The sequence below is a fragment of the Carassius gibelio genome, chromosome A21 (assembly GCF_023724105.1).
Source record: "Carassius gibelio isolate Cgi1373 ecotype wild population from Czech Republic chromosome A21, carGib1.2-hapl.c, whole genome shotgun sequence".
NCBI classification, from domain to species: domain Eukaryota; kingdom Metazoa; phylum Chordata; class Actinopteri; order Cypriniformes; family Cyprinidae; genus Carassius; species Carassius gibelio.
Window position 1 is genome coordinate 11,623,220 of NC_068391.1, and position 11,787 is coordinate 11,635,006.

General features: G+C 39.9%; 1 long non-coding RNA gene across 8 annotated transcripts in view; it reads left to right on the top strand.

The window, feature by feature from the left end:
- Positions 1 to 5,369: 5,369 nt before the first annotated feature.
- LOC127941922 (uncharacterized) overlaps positions 5,370 to 11,787 on the top strand; it is a 39,169-nt gene continuing 32,751 nt past the window's right edge. For 6 of the 8 annotated variants that reach the window (XR_008149198.1, XR_008149199.1, XR_008149196.1 and 3 more), the window contains exons 1-2: positions 5,370 to 7,725; positions 10,835 to 11,212. This is a non-coding gene — a long non-coding RNA (uncharacterized LOC127941922). The remainder of the gene's footprint in view (positions 7,726 to 10,834; positions 11,213 to 11,787) is intronic. The other 2 variants (XR_008149201.1, XR_008149200.1) reach the window with 1 other exon arrangement.

An 11,787-nucleotide genomic window follows, 5' to 3' on the forward strand; every position in this document is an offset into this window, starting at 1 on the left:
TGAGACATCATCAGATTCAGCATAACCAAAGGAATAAAATGACATAAAAATAACAAAAATCGATCAACATTTACAGTAGTTATAAGGGGTTTTGCAATAATCGTTATATCTCTTGAACACTAGGTGGCACTGTCTTCTAACTTCCGGGGTACCTCTTGGATATGGTGTTGATGATGCCTATCGATTTTTGTGAAGATATGTACAGTAGATCAAAAGATATAGCAATTTATGACAAAATTTAAAATGGCGGACGGGTGGTCCTAGTGGTCTTGACAAAATTGACATCCACAGATTCGGAATGACCTAAAGAATCCATAGACATCAAGAAAATAATTTTCTGATGAATTGTTCAGAAGTTATAAGCAAAAAAGTGCATTTTTGGTATCTCATCACCCATAGGTGGCGCTATTGCCAAATTTGGCATGGACCCCCAGATCATGGTGTAGATGAAGTGTATCAAGTTTGGTTTCGATTGATCAAAGTTTGGCCGAGATACAGCATCTCAACCGATTTTAGGTCAACCTCATTAAGTTTACAATGGAATAACTTTTGAACAAAGACGAAAATCAAAAATCTGTTCAGTCATTTCTGTGCGGCTCAGTCCAAAGAACATCTGAGACAAATTTCAGAAGAATTGGACCAATTTTGAAGGAGGAGTAGTGTTTAGACTGAATACTGTACTTTTCAAAATGGCCGCTACTGTAATGGGCGGAGTCTTAATGTAAGATATGGAATGGAATCTCCATGAAGAGACAAAACAGATGTAGTAAGTTTTATTTTCATAGAATAAGTGGTTCAAGAGTTATTAACGTTTGAATGTTGAATTTTTGAACTGGTGGTGGCGCTGTAGAGTTGGTCCTAGAGACCCCAAAGTTGGTCAGATCACTAATAATGGTCATCTCTACAAGTGTGCCAAATTTCATCATTTTCCCATGTTCCCTTCATAGGGCTGCCATAGACTCCCATTGGAGAAGAAGAAGAATAATAATAATAATAATAATAATAATAAAGAAAACGTACAGATACAATAGGGGCTACAGCCCTCTGGGCTTGGCCCCTAAATATAGCTGCAAGCAGCGATACCGGGGCCAAGCCCTGAAGGGCTGTAGCCAGAGCAACGAGCGGGACGAAGCAAAACGGCCAAAACGGAACTTCCATCGGACCGACGTTACCCACCCCGGATTCGATCCCACGACCTCTGGGGCTCGGGACCGGTGCCTTAGCGAAGTGCGCCACATTAGTTGACACACAGTTTGCATGGCACAGAAGAGAGGTTAAGGTGTGAGGATGAGTTCACTAAAGAAAGTTGCCTAGCATTTTAAGGTAGTTTAGTCAATCCTGGCAAAATTTACATCCATAGATTCGGCATTACCCGAGGAATAGAAAGAAACCAAGATAATGTTTTTGCAACTAATTGTTCAAAAGCTATAAGCAGACATGTGAAATTTTGGTATCTCACGACCCATAGGTGGCGCTGTTTTCAACTTTGGGATATATTCTCAGTCCATAGTGTTGATGAAGTGTAGCGAGTTTTGTGGCGATTGATCAAAGTACGGCCGAGATATAGCGTCTCATTCAATTTCGATTCAACACTATTAACTTCAGAGCATCATAACTCTTTTTTTGACCAATAGGTCGAAAAATTCTGTTCAGTCATTTCTGTGCGGCTCGGTCCAAAGATCGTCTGAGGAAATTTTGAGAAGAATTGGGCCACATTTGAAGGAGGAGTAGCGAATAAACAGAATACTGTACTTTTCATAATGCGGGTTACTGTAATGGCAGGAATTTTAATGTAAACTATTCAATGTGATCAGCGTGAAGAGAGGAATCAGGTGTACTAAGTTTTATCTTGATAGAAGAAGTTATTCAAAAGTTATAAGGAAAAATGTGCATTTATGCTATCTCATGACCCATAGATGGCACTGTGCCCGAATTCGGCATGAACCCTCAGATCATGGTGTAGATGAAGTGTATCAAGTTTAGTTTCGATTGATCAATGTTTGGCCGAGATACAGCATCTCAACCGATTTTGGGTCGACATCGTTATGTTCACAATTGAATAACTTTTGAACAAAGACGAATATCAAAAATCTGTTCAGTCATTTCTGTGCGGCTCGGTCCGAAGATCGTCTGTGGCAAATTTCAGAAAAATCTAACCACTTTTGAAGGAGGAGTAGCGTTTAAACAGAAACACTTAATTAGCTTAATAGCAATTACTGTAATGGGTGGAGACTTAATGTAAGGTATAGAGTGTAATCTCCAAGAAGAGAGTAATCATGTGTACTAAGTCGTATCTGGATAGACCAAAGGGTTCGGGAGTTATTAAAGTTTAAAAACTGAATTTTTGAACTGGTGGTGGCGCTGTAGAGTTGGTCTTAGAGACCCCAAAGTTGGTCAGATCACTATTGGTGACCATCTCTAGAAGTGTGCCAAATTTCATCATTTTCCCATGTTCCCTTCATAGGGCTTGCATAGTGATCGATTGTTTTTGCTCGAAAATTCTACCAAAAACAATCGCTATTAAAGCTGCAAGCAGCCTTTCTGGGGCCAAGCCCTTATTGCTCTTTGGCTTTTAAGGTTTTTTCAAGCAACTTTTTCAGCACTTTTTACCGAACAGATAGATTCAGAATTACAGATAAGGTGAAATCAGAAGGTCTGATGAGAACGAACGCAGAATGAAGTTACAAAAACACACTTATTTTTGATCCCATTTTAAGAAACTTTAGTACAGCTCTTAACCATGTAATAAAGGAATTGAAATGACAACTTTATACCCAATTTTAAATTTTTCCCGTACAGGTTTCGAACCCACAACCTCACAGGTTCAGAACCAACGCCTTAGCTAAGTGCGCCACATTAGTTGACACACAATTTACATGGCACAGAAGAGAGGTCAAGGTGTGAGAATGATCTCTCACAAGCCCGAAATAGCATTTTAGCCAGATTAGCATGCTACGCTAAAAAATGCTAACATTGTCAAAGTTAACCAGATTGCTCAAGAGACCCATTAGAGTGAATAGAAAAGTGTTAGCATTTTAGTTCATTAGCATGCTAAGCTAATTAGCATAAATCAACAAGCACAGGCACGGTCAACTTTGGAGCTGTACATCTCTGGAACGGGAGTGAATATCAAAAATTTGTTGAGTCATTTCTGTCAGGCCCGGTCTGAAGTTCATCTGTTAAAATTTTGAACAAAATTGAACAAGATTTCAGGGAGGAGTAGCGAAAAAACTGTATTTCATTCCATTCAATATGGCGGACAGACGCCATGTTGGAAAATGACAATTGAGACATCATCAGAATCGGCATAACCAAAGGAATAAAATGACATAAAAATAACAAAAATTGATCAACATTTACAGTAGTTATAAGGGGTTTTGCAAGAATCGTTATATCTCTTGAACACTAGGTGGCGCTGTCTTCCAACTTCCGGGGTACTTCCGGCACATGGTGTTGATGATGCCTATCGATTTTTGTGAAGATTTGTACAGTAGTTCAAAAGTTATAGCAATTTTTGACAAATTTCAAAATGGCGGACGGGTGGTCCAGGTGGTCTTGACAAAATTGACATCCACAGATTCAAAATGATCTACAGAAACCATAGACATCAAGATCATAATTTTCTGATGAATTGTTCAGAAGTTATAAGCAAAAAAGTGCATTTTTGGAATCTCAACACCCATAGGTGGCGCTGTTCCCAAATTTGGCATGGACCCCCAAGTTATGGTGTAGATGAAGTGAACCAAGTTTGGTATCGATTGATCAATGTTTGGCCGAGATACAGCATCTCAACCCATTTGAGGTCAACCTCAGTAAGTTCACAGCATCATAACTTTTTTTTTCACTAGTGTTCAAAAAATTCTGTTGAGTCATTTCTGTGCGGCTCAGTCCAAAGAACATCTGAGCCAAATTTCAGAAGAATTGGACTAATTTTGAAGGAGGAGTAGTGCTTAGACTGAATACTGTACTTTTCAAAATGGCCGCTACTGTAATGGGAGGAGTCTTAATGTAAGATATGGAATGGAATCTCCATGAAGAGACAAAACAGATGTACTAAGTTTTATTTTAATAGAATTAGTGGTTCAAGAGTTATTAATGTTTGAATGTTGAATTTTTGAGCTGGTGGTGGCGCTATAGAGTTTGCCCTAGAGACCCCAAAGTTGGTCAGATCACTAATAATGGTCATCTCTACAAGTGTGCCAAATTTCATCATTTTCCCTTTTTCCCTTCATAGGGCTACCATAGACTCCCATTGGACGAGAAGAAGAAGAAGAAGAAGAATAATAATAATAATAATAATAATAATAATAATAAAACGTACAGATACAATAGGGGCTACAGCCCTCTGGGCTTGGCCCCTAATAATAATAATAATAAAACATACAGATACAATAGGGGCTACAGCCCTCTGGGCTTGGCCCCTAATAATAATATAGCTGCAAGCAGCGATACCGGGGCCAAGCCCTGAAGGGCTGTAGCCAGAGCAACGAGCGGGACGAAGCAAAACGGCCGAAACGGTACGCACGTCAGGACAACCGATCGGTTCAGAAGTAGAGAAGTTTGAAATTGAACAGAACTTTAGATTAGAAAGACCAAAAACACAATTTTGATTCAAGGCAAACACACTCAGGAAATTCAAATGTTTGAACAGAATCAACATTAACTGCCCTTGACCCAAACCCATGTACACAGAAACAACATTAACTGCCCTGGATTCGAACCCATGACCTCAGAAGCTCAGAACCAGCATCTTAACATACTGCACCACTGAGTCTTTACACAACCAGTGAGCTGCAGAAGAAAGGTTAAGGTGTGAGGATGAGGTCACCAAAGAAATTTGCCTAGCAATTTAAGGTAGTTTAGTCAATCCTGGCAAAATTTACATCCATAGATTCGGCATGATCCGAGGAATAGACAGAGACCAATATCCTGATTTTCTAACTAATTGTTGAAAAGTTATAAGCAGAAACGTGAATTTTTGGTATCTCACGACCCATAGGTGGCGCTGTTTCCAACTTTGGGATATATTCTCAGTTCATAGTGTTGATGAAGTGTAGAAAGTTTTGTGGTGATTGATCAAAGGATGGCCGAGATACAGCTTCTCGAACAATTTCGATTCAACACTGTTAACTTCAGAGCATCATAACTCTTTTTTTGACCAGTAGGTCGGAAAATTCTGTTCAGTCATTTCCGTGCGGCTCGGTCCAAAGATGGCCTGAGGAAATTTTGAGAAGAATTGGGCCACATTTGAAGGAGGAGTAGCGAAAAAACGGAATACTGTACTTTTCTTAATGGCCTTCACTGTAATGGCAGGAATTTTAATGTAAACTATTCAATGTGACCAGCGTGAAGAGAGGAATCGGGTGTACTAAGTTTTATGTTGATAGAAGAAGGTGTTCAAAAGTTATAAGGAAAAATGTGTATTTATGCTATCTCATGACCCATAGGTGGCGCTGTACCCGAATTGGGCATGAACCCTCAGATCATGGTGTTGATGAAGTGTATCAAGTTTGGTTTCGATTGATCAATGTTTGGCCGAGGTACAGCCTCTTAACCGATTTTGGGTCGACCTCGTTATGTTCACAATTGAATAACTTTTGAACAAAGATGAATATCAAAAATCTGTTCAGTCATTTCTGTGCGGCTCGGTCCGAAGATCGTCTGTGGCAAATTTCAGAAAAATCAAACCACTTTTGAAGGAGGAGTAGCGTTTAAACGGAAACACTTAATTAGCTTAATAGCAATTACTGTAATGGGTGGAGTCTTAATGTAAGGTATAGAGTGTAATCTCCATGAAGAGGGAAATCATGTGTACTAAGTTTGATCTGGCTAGAACAAACGGTTCAGGAGTTATTAAAGTTTCAATATTGAATTTTTGAACTGGTGGTGGCGCTGTAGAGTTGGTCCTATAGATCCCAAAATTGGTCAGATCACTATTGGTGACCATCTCTAGAAGTGTGCCAAATTTCATCATTTTCCCATGTTCCCTTCATAGGGCTTGCATAGTGATCGATTGTTTTTGCTCGAAAATTCTACCAAAAACAATCGCTATTAAAGCTGCAAGCAGCCTTTCTGGGGCCAAGCCCTTATTGCTCTTTGGCTTTTAAGGTTTTTTCAAGCAACTTTTTCAGCACTTTTTACAGAACAGATAGATTCAGAATTACAGATAAGGTGAAATCAGAAGGTCTGATGAGAACGAACGCAGAATGAAGTTACAAAAACACACTTATTTTTGATCCCATTTTAAGAAACTTTAGTACAGCTCTTAACCATGTAATAAAGGAATTGAAATGACAACTTTATACCCAATTTTAAATTTTTCCCATACAGGTTTCGAACCCACAACCTCACAGGTTCAGAACCAACGCCTTAGCTAAGTGCGCCACATTAGTTGACACACAATTTACATGGCACAGAAGAGAGGTCAAGGTGTGAGAATGATCTCTCACAAGCCCGAAGTAGCATTTTAGCCAGATTAGCATGCTACGCTAAAAAATGCTAACATTGTCAAAGTTAACCAGATTGCTCAAGAGACCCATTAGAGTGAATAGAAAAGTGTTAGCATTTTAGTTAATTAGCATGCTAAGCTAATTAGCATAAATCAACAAACACAGGCACGGTCAACTTCGGAGCTGTACATCTCTGGAACGGGAACGAATATCAAAAATCCGTTCTGTCATTTCTGTCAGGCCCGTTCTGAAGTTCATCTGATAAAACTTTTAACAAAATTGAACAAGATTTCAGGGAGGAGTAGTGAAAAAACTGTAATTCATTCCATTCAATATGGCGGACAGACGCCATGTTGGAAAATGACAATTGAGACATCCTCAGAATCGGCATAACCAAAGGAATAAAATGACATAAAAATAACAAAAATCGATCAACATTTACAGTAGTTATAAGGGGTTTTGCAAGAATCGTTATATCTCTTGAACACTAGGTGGCGCTGTCTTCCAACTTCCGGGGTACTTCCGGCACATGGTGTTGATGATGCCTATCGATTTTTGTGAAGATTTGTACAGTAGTTCAAAAGTTATAGCAATTTTTGACAAATTTCAAAATGGCGGACGGGTGGTCCAGGTGGTCTTGACAAAATTGACATCCACAGATTCGAAATGATCTACAGAAACCATAGACATCAAGATCATAATTTTCTGATGAATTGTTCAGAAGTTATAAGCTAAAAAGTGCATTTTTGGTATCTCAACACCCATAGGTGGCGCTGTTCCCAAATTTAGCATGGACCCCCAGATCATGGTGTAGATGAAGTGTACCAAGATTGGTATCGATTGATCAAAGTTTGGCCGAGATACAGCATCTCTACCGATTTGAGGTCAACCTCTGTAAGTTCACAGCATCATAACTTTTTTTTTCACTAGTGTTCAAAAAATTCTGTTCAGTCTATTCTGTGCGGCTCAGTCCAAAGATTATCTGTGCCAAATTTCAGAAGAATTGGACCAATTTTGAAGGAGGAGTAGTGTTTAGACTGATTACTGTACTTTTCAAAATGGCTGCTACTGTAATGGGCGGAGTCTTAATGTAAGATATGGAATGGAATCTCCATGAAGAGACAAAACAGATGTACTAAGTTTTATTTTCATAGAATTAGTGGTTCAAGAGTTATTAACGTTTGAATGTTGAATTTTTGAACTGGTGGTGGCGCTGTAGAGTTGGTCCTAGAGACCCCAAAGTTGGTCAGATCACTAATAATGGTCATCTCTACAAGTGTGCCAAATTTCATCATTTTCCCATGTTCCCTTCATAGGGCTGCCATAGACTCCCATTGGACGAAAATAATAATAATAATAATAAAACGTACAGATACAATAGGGGCTACAGCCCTCTGGGCTTGGCCCCTAAATATAGCTGCAAGCAGCGATACCGGGGCCAAGCCCTGAAGGGCTGTAGCCAGAGCAACGAGCGGGACGAAGCAAAACGGCCAAAACGGAACTTCCATCGGATCGACGATACCCACCCCGGATTCGATCCCATGACCTCTCGGGTTTGGGACCGGTGCCTTAGCTAAGTGCGCCACATTAGTTGACACACAGTTTGCATGGCACAGAAGAGAGGTTAAGGTGTGAGGATGAGTTCACTAAAGAAAGTTGCCTAGCATTTTAAGGTAGTTTAGTCAATCCTGGCAAAATTTACATCCATAGATTTGGCATTACCCAAGGAATAGAAAGAAACCAAGATCATGTTTTTGCAACTAATTGTTCAAAAGCTATAAGCAGACATGTGAATTTTTGGTATCTCACGACCCATAGGTGGCGCTGTTTCCAACTTTGGGATATATTCTCAGTTCATAGTGTTGATGAAGTGTAGCAAGTTTTGTGGTGATTGATCAAAGTACGGCCGAGATACAGCTTCTCGAACAATTTCAATTCAATAGTGTTAACTTCAGAGCATCATAACTCTTTTTTTGACCAGTAGGTCGAAAAATTCTATTCAGTCATTTCCGTGCGGCTCGGTCCAAAGATCGTCTGAGGAAATTTTGAGAAGAATTGGGCCACATTTGAAGGAGGAGTAGCGAAAAAAGGGAATACTGTACTTTTCTAAATGGCCATCACTGTAATGGCAGGAATTTTAATGTAAACTATTCAATGTGATCAGCGTGAAGAGAGGAATCAGGTGTACTAAGTTTTATCTTGATAGAAGAAGTTGTTCAAAAGTTATAAGGAGAAATGTGCATTTATGCTATCTCATGACCCATAGGTGGCGCTGTACCCGAATTCGGCATGAACCCTCAGATCATGGTGTTGATGAAGTGTATTAAGTTTAGTTTCGATTGATCAATGTTTGGCCGAGATACAGCCTCTTAACCGATTTTGGGTCGACCTCGTTATGTTCACAATTTAATAACTTTTGAACAAAGACCAATATCAAAAATCTGTTCAGTCATTTCTGTGCGGCTCGGTCCGAAGATCGTCTGTGGCAAATTTCAGAAAAATCAAACCACTTTTGAAGGAGGAGTAGCGTTTAAACAGAAACACTTAATTAGCTTAATAGCAATTACTGTAATGGGTGGAGACTTAATGTAAGGTATAGAATGTAATCTCCATGAAGAGAGTAATCATGTGTACTAAGTTTTATCTGTGTAGAACAAAGGGTTCAGGAGTTATTAAAGTTTCAAAACTGAATTTTTGAACTGGTGGTGGCGCTGTATAGTTGGTCTTAGAGACCCCAAAGTTGGTCAGATCACTATTGGTGACCATCTCTAGAAGTGTGCCAAATTTCATCATTTTCCCATGTTCCCTTCATAGGGCTTGCATAGTGATCGATTGTTTTTGCTCGAAAATTCTACCAAAAACAATCGCTAATATAGCTGCAAGCAGCGATACCGGGGCCAAGCCCTGAAGGGCTGTAGCCAGAGCAACGAGCGGGACGAAGCAAAACGGCCAAAACGGAACTTCCATCGGACCGACGCTACCCACCCCGGATTCGATCCCGTGACCTCTCGGGTTTGGGACGAGTGCCTTAGCTAAGTGCGCCACATTAGTTGACACACTGTTTGCATGGCACAGAAGAGAGGTTAAGGTGTGAGAATTAACTCTCAAAAGCCCGAAGCAGCATTTTAGCCAGATTAGCATGCTACGCTAAAAAATGCTAACGTTGCTCAAAGTTAACCAGATAGCTCAGGAGACCCATTAGAGTCAATAGAAACGTGTTCGCATTTTAGCTAATTAGCATGCTAAGCTAATTAGCATAAATCAACCAGCACAGGCACGGTCAACTTCAGAGCTGTACACGTCGGGAACGGGAGTGAATATCAAAAATCTGTTCAGTCATTTCTGTCAGGCCCGGTCTGAAGTTCATCTGATAAAATTTTGGACAAAATTGAACAAGATTTCAGGGAGGAGTAGCGAAAAAACTGTATTTCATTCCATTCAATATGGTGGACAGACGCCATATTGGAAAATGAAAATTGAGACATCATCAGATTCAGCATAACCCACGGAATAAAATGACATAACAATAACAAAAATCGATCAACATTTACAGTAGTTATAAGGGGTTTTGCAAGAATCGTTATATCTCTTGAACACTAGGTGGCGCTCGCTTCCAACTTCCGGGGTACCTCCGGGATATGGTGTTGATGATGCCTATCGATTTTTGTGAAGATATGTACAGTAGATCAAAAGATATAGCAATTTTTGACAAATTTCAAAATGGCGGACGGGTGGTCCAGGTGGTCTTGACAAAATTGACATCCACAGATTCGGAATGATCTAAAGAATCCATAGACATCAAGATCATAATTTTCTGATGAATTGTTCAGAAGTTATAAGCAAAAAAGTGCATTTTTGGTATCTCAACACCCATAGGTGGCGCTATTCCCAAATTTGGCATGGACCCCCAGATCATGGTCTAGATGAAGTGTACCAAGTTTGGTATCGATTGATCAAAGTTTGGCCGAGATACAGCATCTCAACCGATTTTAGGTCAGCCTCAGTAAGTTCACAGCATCATAACTTTTTTTTTCACTAGTGTTCAAAAAATTCTGTTCAGTCATTTCTGTGCGGCTCAGTCCAAAGAACATCTGAGACAAATTTCAGAAGAATTGGACCAATTTTGAAGGAGGAGTAGTGTTTAGACTGAATACTGTACTTTTCAAAATGGCCGCTACTGTAATGGGCGGAGTCTTAATGTAAGATATGGAATGGAATCTCCATGAAGAGACAAAATAGATGTACTAAGTTTTATTTTCATAGAATAAGTGGTTCAAGAGTTATTAACGTTTGAATGTTGAATTTTTGGACTGGTGGTGGCGCTATAGAGTTTGGCCTAGAGACCCCAAAGTTGGTCAGATCACTAATAATGACCAGTTCTACAGGTGTGCCAAATTTCATCATTTTCCCATGTTCCCTTCATAGGGCTGCCATAGACTCCCATTGGACGAGAAGAAGAAGAAGAAGAATAATAATAATAATAATAATAATAATAATAAAGAAAACGTACAGATACAATAGGGGCTACAGCCCTCTGGGCTTGGCCCCTAAATATAGCTGCAAGCAGCGATACCGGGGCCAAGCCCTGAAGGGCTGTAGCCAGAGCAACGAGCGGGACGAAGCAAAACGGCCAAAACGGAACTCCCATCGGATCGACGTTACCCACCCCGGATTCGATCCCACGACCTCTCGGGTTTGGGACGAGTGCCTTAGCTAAGTGCGCCACATTAGTTGACACACTGTTTGCATGGCACAGAAGAGAGGTTAAGGTGTGAGAATGAGGTCACTGAAGAATGTTGCTTAGCAATTTAAGCAGCATGATATGGAAAGTTGAGTAAATTGTAATTCAGACTTCTGAGATATGTCCAAAACATGGTTTTAATAATCCCTACCGATTATAGTAGAAATCTTTCCATGGGTTGAAATGATATAGAAACTTAGGACACAATTCTTAATGTCAGGCAGTTAGTTTAGTTAATCCTGGCAAAATTTACATCCATGGATTCGGCATGTTTCGAGGAATACACTGACGACAAGATCATGATTTTCCAACTAATTGTTCAAAAGTTATAAGCAGAAATGTGAGTCTTTGGTATCTCACGACCCATAGGTGGCGCTGTTTCCAACTTTGGGATATATTCTCAGTTCATAGTGTTGATGAAGTGTAGCAAGTTTTGTGGCGATTGATCAAAGTACGGCCGAGATACAGCTTCTCGAACAATTTCGATTCAACAGTGTTAACTTCAGAGCATCATAACTCTTTTTTTGACCAGTAGGTCGAAAAATTCTATTCAGTCATTTCCGTGCGGCTCGGTCCAAAGATCGTTTGAGGAAAATT